Below are 19,042 nucleotides of genomic sequence, written 5' to 3' on the forward strand. Positions count from 1 at the left end.
AACTTCATCTCTTTGCCTCAGACAAGAAACTTTTAGTAAAAAATATAAACTAGAGACTGACTACTTAAACCAGAAATTCTGCCATTGCACAATTGTGAAGCTGGTCTGAAGCTCAGAAAGCCTTTCCTGACAACAGTTCCAGTAATCAATACATTTTTACAGCTGACCAGCTTCCGCTGATTGCTTTTCCCTCCATGACTTGCTCTCTTACCCCTTATTTAACATCTGAAGACAGTCTCATGGAGCTGAACAGAACTCTTTCACATTGGGCTGCACTGATGTAATGAATCTCTGAGAGGGGATTTTAAAAGATAAAAGGGTCCATTCCAAATAGGTTACATGAATTACATAGAATCTACAGCATAGAAAATCATCATTTGGCCCAACGAGTCTATGCCGGTATTTATATTCCACATGAGTCTCCAGACACTCTAATTACCTCTTCACAACCTGCATCTGTAACCCTCTATTCACTTCTCCCTCATGTGTGTATCAAGCCTCCCCTTACATGCATCAATGCTAACTGCTTCAGCCACTCCAGATGGGGGCAAGTTCCACATTCTCACCACTCCCTGTAAAGACATTCTTCCAAAATTCTTTATTTGATCTGTTACTGGCTGTCTTATATTTATGCCTCCTTGTTCTGGACTCACCCAGAAATGGAAACAGTTTCTGTACATCCACCCTATCCAACCCCTTCATAATTTTAAAGACCTCTATCAAGCCTCCTCTTAATCTTCTCTTTTCCAGAGAAAAGAGCCCCAGCTTGCTCAATTTTTCCTGATAGTTGCATCCTCTCAATTCTGGCAACATATCTGTAAATCTTTTCTGCATTTTCTCCAGTGCTTCAATACCCCTTGTGTCGTATGGAGACCAGAACTACACACTGAACTCAAAGTGTGGTCTAACCAAGGTTTTATATGAATTCAATATAACCTCCCTGCTTTTGTATTATATTCCTCTAGAAATGAACCCCAGTACTTTGCTTGCACCCTTTATGGCCTTAACAACTTGTGTTGCTCCTTTTACTGACTTATTTACCTGTATTCTCAGATCGCTTTGCTACCCCATTCAGTTTCTTACCTTCCAAGGAATAAGTGGTCTCCTTATTTCTCCTACCAAAATGAACCACTTCACACTTTGCTACGTTGAATTTCATTTGCCATTTAATGGCCAACTCTGAAAGCTTGCATATGTCTTTCTGTATTTTGGTGCAGTGCTCCACATTATTAGCCATACCCCCTAATTTGGTATTATCTGAAAATTTCAATACCATACCTCAATTATGAGTCCAAATCATTTATGTATATGATGGAATACAGCGGTCCCAGCACGGGTCTCTACGGGACACTAATTCCCACTTTCTGCCAGGCCGAGAAATTTCCCTTAATTCCCACCCTCTGCTTTCTTTATGTAGCCATCTTTCAATCCATTCTGCTACCTGACCCCTGACTCTACATGCTCTGCCCATTGTCCTAAGTCTCTTATGTAGCAATTTATCAAAAGCCTCCTGAAAGTCCTTGCACACCACATCCACTGCATTGCCTTTGTCTACTGAGTTATTTCTTCAAAGAATTCAAATAGGTTTCTTTTAGCAATCTATGCTAACTATTTTTATTTATTATATTCTGTCTCTAGATGTTTTGTTATCTGATTTCTTAAAGATTCTAGTATCTTTCCTTCCGCTGATGTCTATAGTTCCCTGGGTTGGTTCAATCTCCCTTTTGAAGAAAAGAATTACTTCTTTTCAGATGCTGATGGATGTTTTGTGTATTTCCAACATTTTGATTTTGTTTTATCCTCGTTTCATGTGCAAATTTTCCCTCTTGGATATTTGCTACTCATTTTTTTTAAAAAACTCACCAGAAACCATTTAAAGATGCTCATTGTTTCATCTAATCTCCCAAACCAGTTTGTGTTTTTGTATTGAAAACTGGGGATTAGTGAACTACAGTTGAAATAACAAGCAACACAAGTTAAAATTAGAAAGATAGGTGTAAAAAGGGAATCAGGCAAAACTGTATAAAGGGAATGAGGCTAAAGTGTTTAAAAAAACATGGAGTAATAGGAAGATACCAGGGAAAGCTATTGAACATAGTTTAAATGGGTTCAACAAGAAATGGAATGCACTTCCAGAAAGAAGGGATTGGGAAGCATGGTGGTTAGAAGCAACTGAGAGCAATCAAAAAAGGTCAACTTTGTAGGTCCCAATGCCACTCCCTGTTGGTAGAAAAATTTAAATGTCAGTGCAAACTTGGTTTAGTAGTAGCACTTTTACCTCTGAGTCAGATGGTTGTAAATTCAAGCCCCACTCCATGACTTGTGCAGATAATTTAGGCTGACACTTCAGTGCAGTACTGAGAGTCCTGATTATTGGAGATGTCGCCTTTCAGGTGAAGCGTTAAACCAAGACCTGATCTGTCTGCTCAGGTGAACATAAGAGATCCTGTCGTACCAGCTGAAGAGGAGAGTTCAGAGACGCAGTATACATGTTATGCAATTGTTTTTCGAAAATGTGAAGAGCGAAGAGAAGCAGTGTAGATGAAAACATAAAATTACAAAGCGATATTGATAGATTAAGTGAATGGGCAAAACTGTGGCAAATGGATTTCAATGCAGACAAATGTGAGGTCATCCACTTTGGATCAAAAAAGGATAGAACAGGGTACTTTCTCAATGGTAAAAAGATAAAAACAGTGGATGTCCAAAGGGATCTAGGGGTTCAGGTACATAGATCATTGAAGTGTCATGAACAGGTGCAGAAAATAATCAATAAGGCTAATGGAATGCTGGCCTTTATATCTAGAAGACGAGAGTACAAGGGGGCAGAAGTTATGCTGCAGCTATACAAACCCTGGTTAGACCGCACCTGGAGTACTGTGAGCAGTTCTGGGCACCGCACCTTCGGAAGGACATATTGGCCTTGGAGGGAGTGTAGTGTAGCGTAGGTTTACTAGAATGATACCCGGACTTCTAGGGTTAAGTTACGAGGAGAGATTGCACAAACTGCGGTTGTATTCTCTAGAGTGTCGAAGGTTAAGGGGTGATCTGATCGAAGTTTAAGATATTAAGGGGAACAGATAGGGTGGACAGAGAGAAACTATTTCCACTGGTTGGGGTTTCTAGGAGTAGGGGGCACAGTCTAAAAATTAGAGCCAGACCTTTCAGGAGCGAGATTAGAATACATTTCCACACACAAAGGGTGGTAGAAGTTGGGAACTCTCTTCCGCAAACGGCAATTGATACTAGCTCAATTGCTAAATTTAAATCTGAGATAGATAGCTTTTTGGCAACCAAAGGTATTAAGGGATATGGGCCAAAGGCAGGTATATGGAGTGAGATCACAGATCAGCCATGATCTTATCAAATGGCGGAGCAGGCACGAGGGGCTGAATGGCCTACTCCTGATCCTATGTTCTCCAGGCCAACATTCATTCCTCAGCTAAAACATAATCATTTAACTTATTTGATGTTTGTACGGTGTTTCTCTGTGCAAATTGAGAAGCACTTTGGGATGTCCTTTATTTTCTTTTTGTTATTTATTGTCTTTATGTTGTTATTTTCCAGCAGTGTGAGAGAGGAGGTTTGTTGCTGAGTGTAAGCCGTTCAGTTATCACTCAGATAACCGGACTGGTTTTTGCTGTATTCAAGATTTATGCATTTTTCAAAACAGGAAAGTTTGTTGCTCTTTCTGTAGCCCCTTCTGGATAGAATCTTCCTTTATTTAACCTGCGCACTGTAAGATTGAGTCATTTTTATGTGGACAGAAAAATAATAAAAATTGTAGGAGATAGAAAGTTCCTACATTTACTTCTGGGTCTGGAATCCTGAATCTCAGGGCCAAGTCAGACTCCCATATCCAACCTGCAGGAGTCCAAAATTGGGTAAAGGATTACAGTTGAGAAAAGTTGGTGTGGTTGTGACCTGCTTCTTGTAGCATTTTTGGACAAACAAATGCATAACACATATACTAAATGCGCTGGAGGTAGCTACAATATCCATATGACAATTCTTTTTCACATTAACATGTTTTCCAACTTGTACACCTTAGCTACTTTCTGCAGTGTACAAACAGAATGCCAATTGTTCATTGGATACTTAAACAGTTGGCCAGATCCAATAGTATTTAAATAGGAATGTGACATCTAACAGTATTTGGTCAGACTGTCAATGCTTTACATTTTCACTGAACATCAGGGTCAACATTTACATAGAGCTGGATAGGTTTCTGAAAGTCCTATAGTTTTGGGAGATGTGTTGCAATGAGGAGGGTTGGGTAGAAAATCCATCACCATGTTTAAAAGTCCCTGATTTTTGCTGCTGAGAAATCTATACTCACCTGTAGGGTTTGTGTTTGCTTGATGCGGAATGCTCTCTTTCACCCCCCCCCCCCAAATCGAGATACATCCCATGTACCCACATCCAGAGAGCCTAGGCTCAATTTGGCAAAGTGAATGCTTAGGGATGCTTAACTGTGTGTGGAGGGCTGGAGTTACATCAGCTATAGCCATGCAACTTATCAGACCAAATCAGAAGGAAGAAAACCTTGCATTTATATAGTGCCTTTAATGACCGCAGGATATCCCAAAGCGCTATACAGCCAATGAAGTATTTTTGAAATGTAGTCACTGCGCACAGCAATGTCCCACAAATAGCAATGATATAAATGACCAAATCATCTGTTTTTTTAGGTGTTGGTTGATGGATAAATGTTGGCCAGGACACCGGGTGAACTCCCCTGCTCTTCTTTGAATCTTTTACGTCCACCTGAGAGGGCAGATGGGGGTCTCAGTTTAATGCCTCATTATGAAAGTCGGCACCACCAACAGTGCAGTGCTCCCTCAGTACTGCGCTGAAGTGCCAGCCTAGATCATGTCCTCAAGTCTCCGGAGTGGTAAGTTTCCAGCTCCGTAAGGACCACCATCCTCGTTAGGGATTTGGGGCTATAGGAATATCTGGAGCAAGTGGGAAGAATCTCAGCCTCCCCGAACCCCCTCCCCCGAGTCACTGGTTTACCGCTCCACCTTCGATTAGTAAGTCAGAGCGGTTAGTCAATCATTAGCAGTGCCTTGGAGTACTGTGGACCTGCTTTTGAGATTCGCAAAATGCTCGGGAAAGGAAATTCTCAAATTTCATATACGAAAGACAGAATTTGTCTTATTCAGGTACTGGATCCAAGTGTTTATTAATTATGAGCAGGAGACTGTTAACTATGGGAAAAAAAGAGAATGGCTAAATGGAAAGAATTGCCTCATTTATAACACCAGAATCAGCTGTTTCTAAAATCCTCGATTTAAGCACTCAGAGAACATTAAATTTTAATTTCGTATCTGCTTAAATCAGGACTTTCAGGATTTTCAAAGATTCCTTCAATGAAGGGTATGAAATTTATGGAAATCCAGTCATCAATGAATATTTAAAGCTGCAGTTGATTGTTTATTGGACGCTAAGCGAGAAACAATTTTTAAGCATCAGTGGCTCCAGGCAATTTAAAAACGTGTCAGTGCTGAGATTGCAAAGCACTGGTTAGCTTCATCTTTAAACCATATGGCAGACAGGCTGTTTGATGGTCCTTTTGATGATTAATAACTTTTGAAGGTCTTTTTCTCCTACTACCCACCCTGAAAGTTTTTAACAACAGAAAAACTTGGAATCTAAAGCTTTATCTTATTTTCAACATCCTAACAACTATGTATGCAATGCGTTTGAAGGCTGTTTAATTATGCAGCAGCAAAAATCTTTGTCTTAAATGATGACAATGAATTTAAAAATTGTTGGGTGCACAGTCAACCGGAATATCAATGATTCAGGAGCTGTGTTTTCCTAAGCAGTTAAAGACGTTTGCTTGCTCACATCTGTCATCTTCACCTAAAGATATCTCCAGGCCAACGAATCACAGCAAGTGTCAGATTTAAAAGGTTGATGTACATTTTATAAAATGGATTCAAACTATGCTATGGTTCATAATTGAACACATTTGCAAGGCTTGTAGCAAATGGCCAAACAAGCTCATAATTCTTTTAACATACAACTTGACTTAATCATGAGCGAAACAATTTTTTTTTCATCGAGAGATGGCCTGATGCTTAACCTTCAGAAAATGCCAACTTTTGAGTGGAGCAGTACAGAAGTGACAGTTTTTGTAGCATTGTCATGACAGACATACTGCTTACAACCCGAGTTACAGATACATCATCACATCCACCTCTAATCTCACTCATAAGGGCCATGTTTTTACAACTCCTAGAGAGCTTTTATAGCAGTGCACTTCATTCTAGGGCTTTCTATAACGTACTGCATGTTGTTTTTTTGGGTGGCAGTCACAGTATCTACCGGCATGTTTTACAGAAATAGATGTTTTTCATCTTTTCTGCGTTGTGTTATATGATCCCTTCTGAGCTGCAGACGTCCTTCCAGTCCCAAGGTGTCTGTAGAACGGAAGTTCTGCTGCTCTCACTGGGAACTCTCTGCTTTTGGCCAGGGAAGAAACCCTGTAAAATTCTAGATTACTTGCTTCTGAAGAAAACTGTGGAATGCATATAGAATCATAGGGGTCTAAATTTAGCATTATTGCTTCTGTTTTATGGGCCTAAAACAGGCCCTATAATAATCAATTTGGGAGTGTAAAGGCCCCCCCACCCGATCTGCCTGGAAGCTTGGGCCATTGCTAAATTGGTCGGGGCCTTTTTTTTTTAAGGGTGCCCTGGCAGCCGCCTGAAATGAGGCTCCTCTGCTCATTCCAGAGCCAGACGCCTAAATTTGTTTGCCCTAGCTGGAGCTTGTAATGCGAAAGCTTCGACTGACATTTCTGGGTTGTGAGCAGCCTAACCAGCTGTACTTAAAGGGACCTTTGGAGGCCACCCAAAAAAAGGCCCCCATACCTTTCAAATTTTAGATTTTTGTGGAGTCAGAAGGAGCAGTAGTGCTCTTCCTGGCTCCCCAAACCAACTATTGGCTGCTACCGCCTGTCCTCACCCCCCCCTTCCCCCACCCCAGATTTACTTCTGGGCCTTGGTATGGACCAAAATTCTGAAGGCCCTGGCAGTCGAGCTGTGTTGGGGAGCCTGATTGGTGCCCTTAGCTTGCCTGATTTATTCTGATGAGGCCAGAGGAAGAATTTAGTTTGGTCCTCAAGCCTCTCCGTCAGTGCGCCGCTGGAATGACGCCTAGTTTGTGGCGCTAAGGAATTTAGACTCCCTAGACCTAGACAACACAGCAGGAGGCCACTTAGTCGCATTCTCCTGCACTTTCCCCATATTGTCTTCAATTTTTCTTTTTCAAAGTTTCATCCACCTCTCTTTTAAAAGCCATTAGGATTCTGCTTCTACCACTGTTTCTGGTAGACATTCCTCTTTGTAAAAAAATTCTCCAACCGCATTCCTTTGATGATCTTAAATTTATGCCCTCTTGTTACTAATTCATCGACCAGTAGAAAGAATTTTCCCCTACTTACCATATCAAAGCCCTTCATAATTTTGAATACCTCTGTCAGATTTCCTCTATCTTCCCTGTGCTAATCAAGAGTGCCTCAGTGTATCTTCATAACTAAAGCCTCATATCCCTGTCATCACTGGAAATATTTATGTACGTATACATATGTTACATTAAAAAACATAGAACCTGGTAAGAGAAATAATTTGCAGATTGTGTTGTTATATTGCATTTTGAGAGGACTATAGAGGAAGCTTTTTAAAATGCAAATATAGCCTGATTATGCAACTAACACAGTGGGACAAAAGCTGTTCAAGCTTTCCTTGATACTGGATCAGATTACTGTGATTATGTTACAGTACAATGCAGTAAGGCAGTGGCAGCATGAGAAGTAACTTCAAAATATAAAAGAAAACTAAACTCATAAAAGCTGTCCTCCCACAGGCTTTGAGATAAATATATTGTACCACAACCCGTGAAGCTTTAACCTTGCTGTGGCTCGATATCCTCGTGGTGCAAACCTTGATCATAAATTCATGGACAGTGTAATAACCTATTATTATACTGGCTGTGCTCATTATTACACTGTTTATTTCTCGTCGTTGTGCCCGTGACCTGGTTTACAAAGATTAGGTTCCAGGCATCAGCAGTGGCTTTTAAGGTGACACAATCGCACAGCAGAAACAACAAAATGAACCCAAAGCCCTGAAAAGAAAATGCCGCACAAGCACCCAAAACATAACTATTTGTCATATTGGTTTTATATGGATAGAGGAGGTATTAAAAGATTGTCAGTACTCAAAGTGGAAAAGTCACCCAGTCCAGATGGGATACATCCTAGGTTACTGAGGGAGGTAAGGGTGGAAATTGCAGAGGCTCTGGCCACAATCTTCCAATCTTCTTTAGATATGGGGACGATGCCAGAGGACTGGAGGATTGCAAATGTTATACCCCTATTCAAAAAAGGGAAAGAGGGATAAATCTGGCCTTTACAGTGAAAGGCAAATGAAAGTCAGCACAGATTTTGCAGATGATACAAAAATTGGCCGTGTGGTTGATAGTGAGGAGGAAAGCTGCAGACTGCAGGAAGATACCAATGGACTGGTCAGATGGGTAGAAAAGCAGCAAATGGAATTCAATCTGGAGAAGTGTGAGGTAATGCATTTGGGGAGGGCAAACAAGGCAAGAGAATACACAATAAATGGGAGGATATTGAGAGTTGTCGAGGGAGTGAGGGACCTTGGAGTGCATGTCCACAGATACCTGAAGGTAGAAGGACAGGTAGATAAAGGTGGTTAAAAAGGCATATGGGATAGTTTCCTTTATTAGCTGAGGCATAGAATATGAGAGCCGGGAGGTTATGCTAGCATTGTATAAAACATCGGCTAGGCCACAGCTTGAGTACTGCATGCAGTTCTGGTCACCACATTATAGGAAAGATGCGATTGCACTAGAGAGGGTACAGTAGAGATTTACGAGGATGTTTCCAGGGCTGGAGAATTTTAGCTATGAGAAAAGATTGGATAGGCTGGGGTTATTTTCTTTGGAACAAAGGAGACTGAGGGGAGATTTAATTGAGGTATATAAAATAATGACTGGACTAGATAGAGTGGCTAGGGAGGACCTATTTCCTTTAGCAGAGGGGTCAGTGACTGGGGGTGGTGGGGTGGTGGGAGGGGGCATAGATTTAAAGTAATTGGTAGAAGGATTAGAGAAGAGCGGAGGAAAAATCTCACCCAGAGTGGTGGGGGTCTGGAACTCACTGCCTGAAAGGGTGGTAGAAGCAGAAACCCTCAACTCATTTGAAAAATACTTGGATATGCACTTGAAGTGCCGTAACCTACAGGGCTACGGACCAAGTGCTGGAAAGTGGGATTAAGCTGGATAGCTCTTTTTCAGTCGGCAAGGACACGATGGGCCAAATGGCCTCCTTCTGTGCCGTAACTTTCTATGATTTGTTAAAGGAAAATAGTGTCTGACTAACTTGAGTGAGCTATTTGATAGGTAATGGAGAGGGTTGATGAGGTTAGTGCGGTCGATGTGTATATGGACTTTCAATAGGCATTTGATAAAGTACCACATAATAGCCCACGGATTAAAAGTGACAGTAGCAGCATGGATACAAAATTGGCTAAGGGACAGAAAACAGAGAGTAGTGGTGAACGGTTGTTCCTCAGACTGGAGGGAAGTATACAGTGGTGTGCCCCAGTGGTCAGTATTAGGACCACTGCTCGTTTTGGTATATATTAATGACCTGGACTTGGGTATAATTTCAAAGTTTGCTGATGACACGAAACTCGGAAATGTAGTAAACAACGTGGAGGATTGTAACAGACTTCAGGAGGACATAGACAGACTGGTGAAATGGGCAGACACATGACAGATGAAATTTAACGCAGAGAAGTGGGAATTGATTCATTTTGGTAGGAAGAATGAGGAGAGGCAATATAAACTAAATGGTAGAATTTTAAAGAGGGTCAGGAACAGAGAGACCTGGGGGTGCACATACACAAATCTTTGAAGGTGGCAGGATAAGTTGAGAAGGCTGTTAACAAAGCATATGGGATCCTGGGATTTATTAATAGAGGCATAGGGTGTGATTTTAAACCCCAAAAACAGGTGGGTTGGGGGCAGGTGGGTAGCAACCTCAAGTCGCCTCTGGTTTTTTTGAGTAGCAACTGCAAAATTTTTGGACTCTGCATTCCCAGTGGGGAGTCTGTACTTCTTAGTGCCGCTGTTAAACCCAGAAATAAAGCCAGGTTGCGGTCGCAACCCAAAAAGCAACTATTTTCAATTCCCACCCGCTCCCAACCCACCCGTTTTGGGGTTTAAAATCACCCCCATATAGAGTACAAAAGATAGGAAGTTATGCTAAACCTTTATAAAACACTGGTTAGGTCTCAGCTGGAGTATTATGTACAATTCTGGCACAACACTTTGGGAAGGATGTCAAAGCCTTAGAGAGGGTGCAGGAGAGATTCATTAGAATGGTACTAGGGATGAAAGACCTCAGTTAGGTGGAGAGATTGGAGAAGCTGGGGTTGTTCTTAGAACAGAAAAGTTTAAGGGGAGATTTGATAGAGGTGTTCAAAATCATGAACGGTTTTGATAGAGTAAATAAGGAGAAACTGTTTCCAGTGGCAGAAAGGTAGGTAACCAGAGGACTCAGATTTAAGGTGATTGGCAAAAGAGCCAGAAGCGACATGAGGAAATATTTTTTAACGCAGTGAGATGTAATGATCTGGAATACACTGTCTGAAAGGGCGGTGGAAGCAGATTCAATAGTAACTTTCAAAAGGGAATTGGATAAATACTTGAAGGGGAGAAAGTTGTAGGGCTATGGGGAAAGAGCAGGGGAGTGGGACTAATTGGATAGCTCTTTCAAAGGGCCGGCACAGGCACGTTGGGCCGAATGGCCTCCTCCTGTGCTGTACTGACTACGATACAATGAAAAACAGCTGGAATATTACCACTCCTTTTGCCTTGGTTTGCTCTTTTGGAAAGAGTAAGAAAGTTTAATCGCTCCTTGTGTACAGGTTGCTGCAGAGTTTACGAAGTTGACCTTGCTTGATCCTAGATTCTAGCATCCAGCCCCACTTGCAATCTTAGAATACTACAGATGCGTACAATTTATCCATCTATATACATGTGGTGTAGGAGTTCTCTTTAATAAAATGTCTCTTAATAAAAATGAGATTATTACACAAGTTAATGTGGATTATTCACACTTACATACTTAGCAACATTAGTTTATTTTAAGGGGGCTCAAGCATTGTTTGAAACTTCCTTTATGCATTTTGAGAGAAGTCTGGAGGAAAATGTATCATGTCGCTCGGCATAAGACAGGAACCTGTTCCATTTCCCATCACTTCCATCCTTCTCTGTCATGAAGATGTTGACAAGGAGTAACACAACTGATGAAATACACAATTTTACAAGGGAGCCCATCAAGCATTCACCCACTGTTCTTGTTTTCACGGAGAATCCTATGAGTATGTAGCTATCAGAATCAATCATGGTAATTTTAACCCCGAGGGTGAGTGAGGAGTGGGGGGGGGGGGTTAAATTTTTTTTAAAATGGGCAACCCACCCCAACCTGCCACTTTCGGTTTTAATGGAGGCAGGTTGGGGCGACCAACCCGCTCTCAGAAGGCGGGTCGGTTATTAAAATATTTTTAAGCTGCTGCATGCCTCCAATTTAACTGAGTTTTTAGTTTTAATGCTGCAGGCCAGGTTTCCCAGGCCTCTGGTAACCCGGCAGCTGAAGGGAGGCGTGAATGTCCAGATCCATCAGGTAAGTGCCTTTACAGCACTGCTTGTGGGCCAGGAGGAGCAGGTGTGCTTACCCCCACCCAGGTCCACCGAGCTTACCTCCGCACGATCGGGCCCCCGCAATCAGCCAACCTCCCCACCGCAACACCACCACCACCACCACCCCCCCCCCCCCCACCAGTGATGGCCAACACCCCTCTCTTTCCCCTCTCCACCCCCACGTTGGACTTACCTCTGCTCAGCTTCCCAGATGCCTTCCCGCCCAACAGCCAGCCCGCCAGACTGACTATCTGGTTGGCTGCGGCCAGGAAACTTGTTGAAAAGGTTTAAAACAGGCCCTGCCGTTAAATTCGGCAGGTTCTGCGGGAAACCCGTACTTGGGAAACCCATAATTCCAGGTTTCCCGGCCGCAAACCTCCCCTCCCGCCTATCCCCTTCCTGCCTCGCAGTTACTGTCAGGGCCAATGTCCCAAATTTGAAAGGAAACCATTGTTTTCAGGACTGACAATTGTTTGTACAAACACTGTACAGCTGCTCGTATTATCAGTGCTTTAGCCTTAATCACTACCAGTGCCTGACAGCTTAAAAGAATGTAGCAATCATGTGCAGATTACTGTAATTGCCTCCACAGATGATGACGGATAATACAAGTGATTAACTTTTACCCATTCTTTTGCTTCTGTTTGCAATTATGATATTTCACCAATTTTTTGATGATTGTAGGAATTAATTATAAATCATGCATAATTGAGGTGGCCATTGTCTACACAAAATTATTGTGATGAGCCTTCAAAGTTTACTAAACAAATTAAGAGCTGGTTTAGCTGTAGCCAGCTTGAACGCAAGTGTAAAGATTTCATTTCCACAGCTGAACTGTATATTTGACAGCTGTTAACTTTAAGCAATAAAGGGTACAAGTTAAGTGTTCATAAATGGAAATAAAATGACTAACAAACATGGAGGGTAATATTAAAAAGACATGCGGTACCTGCAGAATAATGGATAACGAGGGGAAGGTGAAGACCCATATTACAATCGAGTGGCTCAGATGCAACGACAAACTACGTGAAGTGCTTTACAATGTCATACCAACTCTCAAAATGAGCGTTCTTCTCAATGCCCATGGGGAAATGTCTGAGCTCTTTTCAGAGAGCAGGAACCAAGACATATCGGAGGCGAAATTGGGCCACGCAGTGCCCACTTTTCAGGCGCAATGTAGACACCCAAGTCCTGAAAATGGTGTCCGAGATGCCCGCGCGCACGCACACACTTCCGATGTGAAGTGCGCAGGACGCCATCTTGACGCGCACCTAATGACCGCTGGCAGCACTTAGAGTCGGGAGATTATGACGCGCCTCAGTGTGCAATGCTGATTTGAAGCAGCCGGCGACATTTTGGAACTCCATACTCCAACTAACGCAATGTCTTAACCTCGCACAGCTGAACAGGACCCCCACCCCCACCCCGCCACTAGCGCTATTTAAAGGGAGTTACAGGTTAGTTGCTGGATTAGTTATTCTGACTACTGGTGCAATTGTACGTGTTTTTGGAAGTTTCCTATACTTGGTTAAAGTTGCAATATTCTATAGAGAGTGATCTGGCTGGTTTTGCAGTACTGTTAGTGGCATTTAAAAGAGTGTGCTGGAAAAAGTTGCTTTCAGACATGGATGGCCTGCTAGAGCTTCCTCTGGGAATTGAACACAATTGGGAGCATGCAGAGAGGCCACTCAGAGCTGCTAGAAGAGGGAGGAGGAGCAGGGCACTCAGTAAGAGACCACATCCAAGGAAGGTCTTCAGGGACCAATTCTCTTACCTCAACTTCAGCGAAAACCAGCGTATCAGACGTCTGCGGTTCACTATAGAGGTTATGACTGAAATTCGTCAACTGCTGCAGCCACAACTGCAGCCTCAGAACAAAGCAAGGACAGCATTGCCTGTGGCTGCCAAAATAACCGTGGTGCTTAATTTTTACACCTCTGGCTCCTTTCAGGCCGCTGCTGGCGATATAAGCAACATCTTGCAGTTTGCAGTGCACTCATGTATAAAGGAAGTCACTGAGGCTCTGTACGCATTCAAACAGATTAATCACGTTCCCTCTTGCCAGAGACCAGCAGAATGAGCGAGCTCGAGGGTTTGCTCGCATTGCAGGCTTCCCCATGGTGCAAGGTGCCATTGACTACACGCAGAATGCCATGCGTGCTCCATATCTGAACTCTGCCACAATCATGAACAGAAAGGGATTCCAATCCCTCAATGTGCAGCTGGTGCGCAACCACACGCAGCGCATCATGTAGGTCAATGCCCGCTATCCTGGCAGCAGTCATGATTCCTTCATTCTGTGGCAGTCCTCTGTGCCACCTATATTACAACCAGCATGGCAAGTCAGAGGTTGGTTACTGGGTGACAAGGCTATCCCCTCACAAAATGGCTCATGACTCCTGTCAGGAAGGCACAAACACGTGCACAGCAGGCCTACAACGAGAGCCATGCTGCAACACGGAACATCATCGAGCACACCATAGGCATCCTCATGCAACGTTTCCGCTGCCTCGACAGCTCTGGAGGAGCCCTGCAATACTCAGCTGAACGGGTATCAAGGTTTGTCATTGTACGCTGCATGCTGCACAACCTCGCCATTATGAGGGAACAGCCCTTGCCACCGCCTAGGAGGTGAGAACCTGAGCCAGAGGCAGGAGGAGGAGGAGGATGTGCAGCAGGAAGTGGAGGAAGAGGCAGGGCACCAATAAGGTAGACGGCCCTGTCTGCCGGGGTCTGCGTGATCAGATTATTAATGAGCGATACCAGTATCCTCAATGACACCTCTCCATTCACCAACAGTCCTACGCTCCTTACCTTTCCTCTCCCACATGACCATCAAATTGTTCTCCTTATGATTACACCTTGCTTCCTCCTTCAGCTCATCGCAGAAATAAAAATCACCACCAAATGCAAATTCAAATCCACATTTATAAATGAACACATAAAATTGACCCTTGTGCATTCCCTCAGTGCCTGTCATTCGTCTGCCTTCACTTTTCCTAGTGCTCCTACGAGGTGCATCCTCAGTGACTGGAGCATGGGTGGTGGAAGACTGCTGACCTTCAACAGAGGCGAGTGCAGATGGCAGTGGAGGACGACCTCGAGCAGCTCTGGGGGCCCGGCTTCGGACTGCACCATCTCGGCCTGGGCTGCAACAGACTGGGCTAGCTGGCTGACAGGCAACAGCAAGGGTACAGGCAGAGTGGCAGGGGTGGGAGCAGGAATGTTGTCATCCGGAGAGAGGACAGCAGGTTCGCCTTCCATGGTGCCACTGCCATTGTCCTGAGGTGGCGCCTCAGCAATCCTGGTGATCTGCTGGAGAACAGATTGCTGGACTGCTGTGACGCCCTGGAAGCCCCGTTCCACAGTGGAACCCAGAGCCACGACAGCAGCAGACTGAGCTTCTAAGGAAGCAGTCTGAGCTCCAAATGCAGCTGTCAGACCCATGATTACAGATTTTTGTACTGCAATGGGAGATGTGACATCAGTCATCAGAAGCTGCATCATGGTAGGTTCCACAGGTGTGCTGATGGAGGTGACCACCCGTTCAGTGAGGGAAAGGATGGGCTCCAAGATGTGCGCAAAGCCCTGTGCCAACTTGGAGCTGAACTCCTCCATGCTCCTTGACATTGTGCGTGGGCTTTCTGGCAGGCTTTCCAGTGCCTCAAGCATTTGGTTGTGTACGCCCATCAGCCTTCTTCTGTAGCCTGGCCCATCGAAGTCATCATCTGACTCCTCTGCAGCAGAACAAGTGTGCGACCTCATCCTACGAAACCTTGTGGTATCCATTGCCCCCGCCCTGGCTCCTGCGCTCTTGTGCCCGGTGTCTCACCATGTGCAGATCCCTCCTCTATCCTAGCCTCTAAACTACGCGCAGTGTCAATCTCTGAGCTGGTGGCTGCGAGTGTAAGATCGAGTGATGGTGTGTCTTCATCATCAATGTCGTCTTCCTCTGCCTCCTCTGACTGGGCCAGTTCCAGTTCTTGCGTATCTGAAATGACGAAGGGACACTGGTTGAGTTGTGGTGAGGGGAGAGGAGAAAGTAAGACGTGCGTGCTGACACCATCTGCAGCATGAGAGTCAGAAAAGATTGTGGGTTGAGGGAGAAATGGGAAGCGAGGAGGAGGATTCGGTATGCGGAGACCCTCATCATCGATACCTCCAGCACCGCCAATGGCCACGGCAACAGCAACGGCCCGCCCAATAATTGACTACACTGTCTCCTCCACGGGGGTGAGGATGTGTAGGTGCATCTATCCTTCAGTTCTTTCTTGCTGCTTCCTGTTATGCGTCACCATCTCCTGCAAGAAAGATGGAAGTGAGACAGTGAGTCTCCTGCATGATGTTTGGGTGATGTGGCTGTCATGGTTGAATAGCTGCCAGTGTGTGTGACCTGTGAGTTGTGGGTGTGTGGCTTGCAACAGTGGTAATGTTCACAAATGAGATGAAGCGTCTGATTTGTAGAGTAGAGTATTGATTTAAAGAGTTTGTTGGTAGGTGGGTGATGGGGGGCGTAGTCCGTGGAGCAGTGGATGAGGCTAGTGGTGCAGTTGGTAGGATATGCCACTTGACAGTTGAAATCACTCACCTTGACAATTCGTGTCAAATCATTAAACTTCTTCCTGTACTGCATCCATGTTCTTGGCGCCATGCTCCTGGCATTGACCTTGTCCGCTACTTCCTCCCACTGCCCAATGCCTCTTGAGCATATGTCTGGAGGGCCAGCTGTCCCCCTGTGGATATAGGATGCCCCTCCTTCTGTTCACCTCCTCTTCCAAGGCCTCTAGTGCATCAAAGAACCTTGGTGCACGCTCTCTCGCAGGCGCAGCCATTCTTCAATATATTGCAGCACAGATTCACTTCACAATTGACTTCCACCACTTCCTGCAGCCACAGTGCACTTCCCCTTTAAGGAAGTGCATCTGCCTTTAAGTGGTGCCAGCCACTCTCGATATCAGGGCGCCCTGCTGATGCATGCAGCCAATCAACAGCACAGGTAGCACTGGCTGCACACAGCAATCATTGAAATCATCAGGCAGCACGAATGTTATGTGCTGCCTGCATCGCAACAGACGGGTGATCCCAGCACCAGTTATATACAATATAACCCTCTCTTATTCTAGAGTTTCAATGCAGGAACTTAATACGATATTCTATACGAGATCATGTATGTGTCACTAATACATAGAAACAGGAAGAGGCCATTTAGCCCCTTGAGCCTGTTCCACCATTCAATGAGATCATGGCTGATCTGTGACCTAACTCCATATACCCGCCTTAACCAAAGATATTAGGGGATATGGGGCTAACAAAAATCTATCACTCTCAGATTTAAAATTAACAATTGAGTAGCATCAACTGCCGTTTGCAGAAGAGAGGTCCAAACTTCTACCACCCTTTGCGTGTAGAAGTGTTTCCTAATTTTACTGCTGAAAGTCCTGGCTCTAATTTTTAGGCGATGTCCCCAGTCCTAGACTCCCCAGCCAGTGGAAATACTTTCTCTCTATCTACCCTATCAGTTCCCCTTAATATCTTGAAAACTTTGTTCAAATTACCCCTTAATCTTCCAAATTCCAGGGAATACAACCCTAGTTTGTGTAATCTCTCCTCATAATTTAACCCTTGGAGTCCAGCTATCATTCTAGTAAATCTACACTGCACTTCCACCAAGGCCAATATATCCTTCCTAAGGTGCGGTGTCTGGAACTGAACACAGTACTCCAGGTGCGGTCTAATCAGGGCTTTGTATAGCTGTAGCATAACTTCTACCCCCTTGTATTCTAGTCCTCTAGATATAAAGCCTTTTTGATTATTTTCTGTAGCTGTCCATGACATTTTAATTATCTATGTACATGGAACCCTAAGTACGCTGATCTACCCTTTTTAGGTCCAAACCTCATACTTGCCTACCTTGAAATCCATTTGCCACAGTTTTGCTCATTCACTTAATCAATCAGTTAATATATCTCTGTAATTTTACCCTTCCATCTACATTGCTTACAATGCTGCCTATCTTTGTGTCATCGGCAAATTTGGATATGTGGCTCTCTATCCCGTCATCTAAGTCATTAGTAAATACGGTGAATAGTTGAGGCCCCAACACAGATCCCTGAGAGATACCACTAGTCACATCCTGCCAATTTGAGTACCTGCCCATTATCCCTACTCTGTCTCCTGCCACTCAGCCAACTTCCTAACCAGGTCAATAATTTGCACTCAACTCCATGAGCTTCAACTTTAGCTAACAGTCTCTTATGAGGGACTTTATCGAATGCCTTCTGGAAATCCATATAAACAATATCCATAGACATTCTCCTGTCCACTACTTTAGTGATGTCTTCAAAAAATTCAATCAGGTTCATCAGGCATGACCTACCCTTTACAAATCCATGCTGGCGCTCTGATCAGCTGACAATTTTAAAAGGTGTTCAGTCACTCTATCCTTAATTACAGACTATAGTAATTTCCCAACAGATGTTCGGCTAACTGGTCTATAATTCCCTGGTTTCCCTCTCATCTTTCTTAAATAGTGGAGTGATGTGCAATTTTCCAATCTAAAGGAATGGTTCCCGAATTGAGAGAACTTTGGAAGATTATAGTTAGGGCTTCTGCAATGTTCTCACCTACTTCCTTTAAACCCTAGGATGGAAACCACCTGGTCCTGGGGATTTGTCGCTCTTCAGTGCCATTATTTTCTTCATTACTGTTAATTTGTTTATTTTAATTATTAGTTTCCTTGGGGTGTCCAGCACACTATCCTCTTCCTCTACTATAAATACTGATGCAAAGTAATTTTAACATGTCCGCCATTGCCTTATTTTCACTTACAATATCACCATCAGTTTTTAAGGGGCCCACATAACTCTTGACCACCCTCTTTTTCCTAATATAATTGTAAGTTTTTTTTGTGTTGATTTTGATATCCCTTGCAAGATTCTTTTCATGCTCCCTTTCTGTAGCTCTTGCTATCTGTTTTGTCATTTGTATCTCTAAATGCTGAAGAGTTACATGGGACTTTGAGTACTCCCATTGATGAAACTGCCCCCATTGATAGCAAATGTTTATTTCTTTTTCCATCAAGTACTCAAGTTAACAAAGTGATTTTAATCCCTTATTTGTCCACTTTCTTTCCCTCAATGCCTGAAAAGGATTCATATCACAAGCACACACACACTGCTGCAAAGTGAGTGCTCTGGAGCATGCTGAAAGCCTTTGTGGCACATGTCCTTATTTTGCTGGGAATCCAAAAGTATTGACTATGGAGAAAAACGGACAATTCTCAAATATTACATTTTCAGCA

This window comes from Heptranchias perlo, chromosome 23 (assembly GCF_035084215.1).
Source record: "Heptranchias perlo isolate sHepPer1 chromosome 23, sHepPer1.hap1, whole genome shotgun sequence".
NCBI lineage: Eukaryota > Metazoa > Chordata > Chondrichthyes > Hexanchiformes > Hexanchidae > Heptranchias > Heptranchias perlo.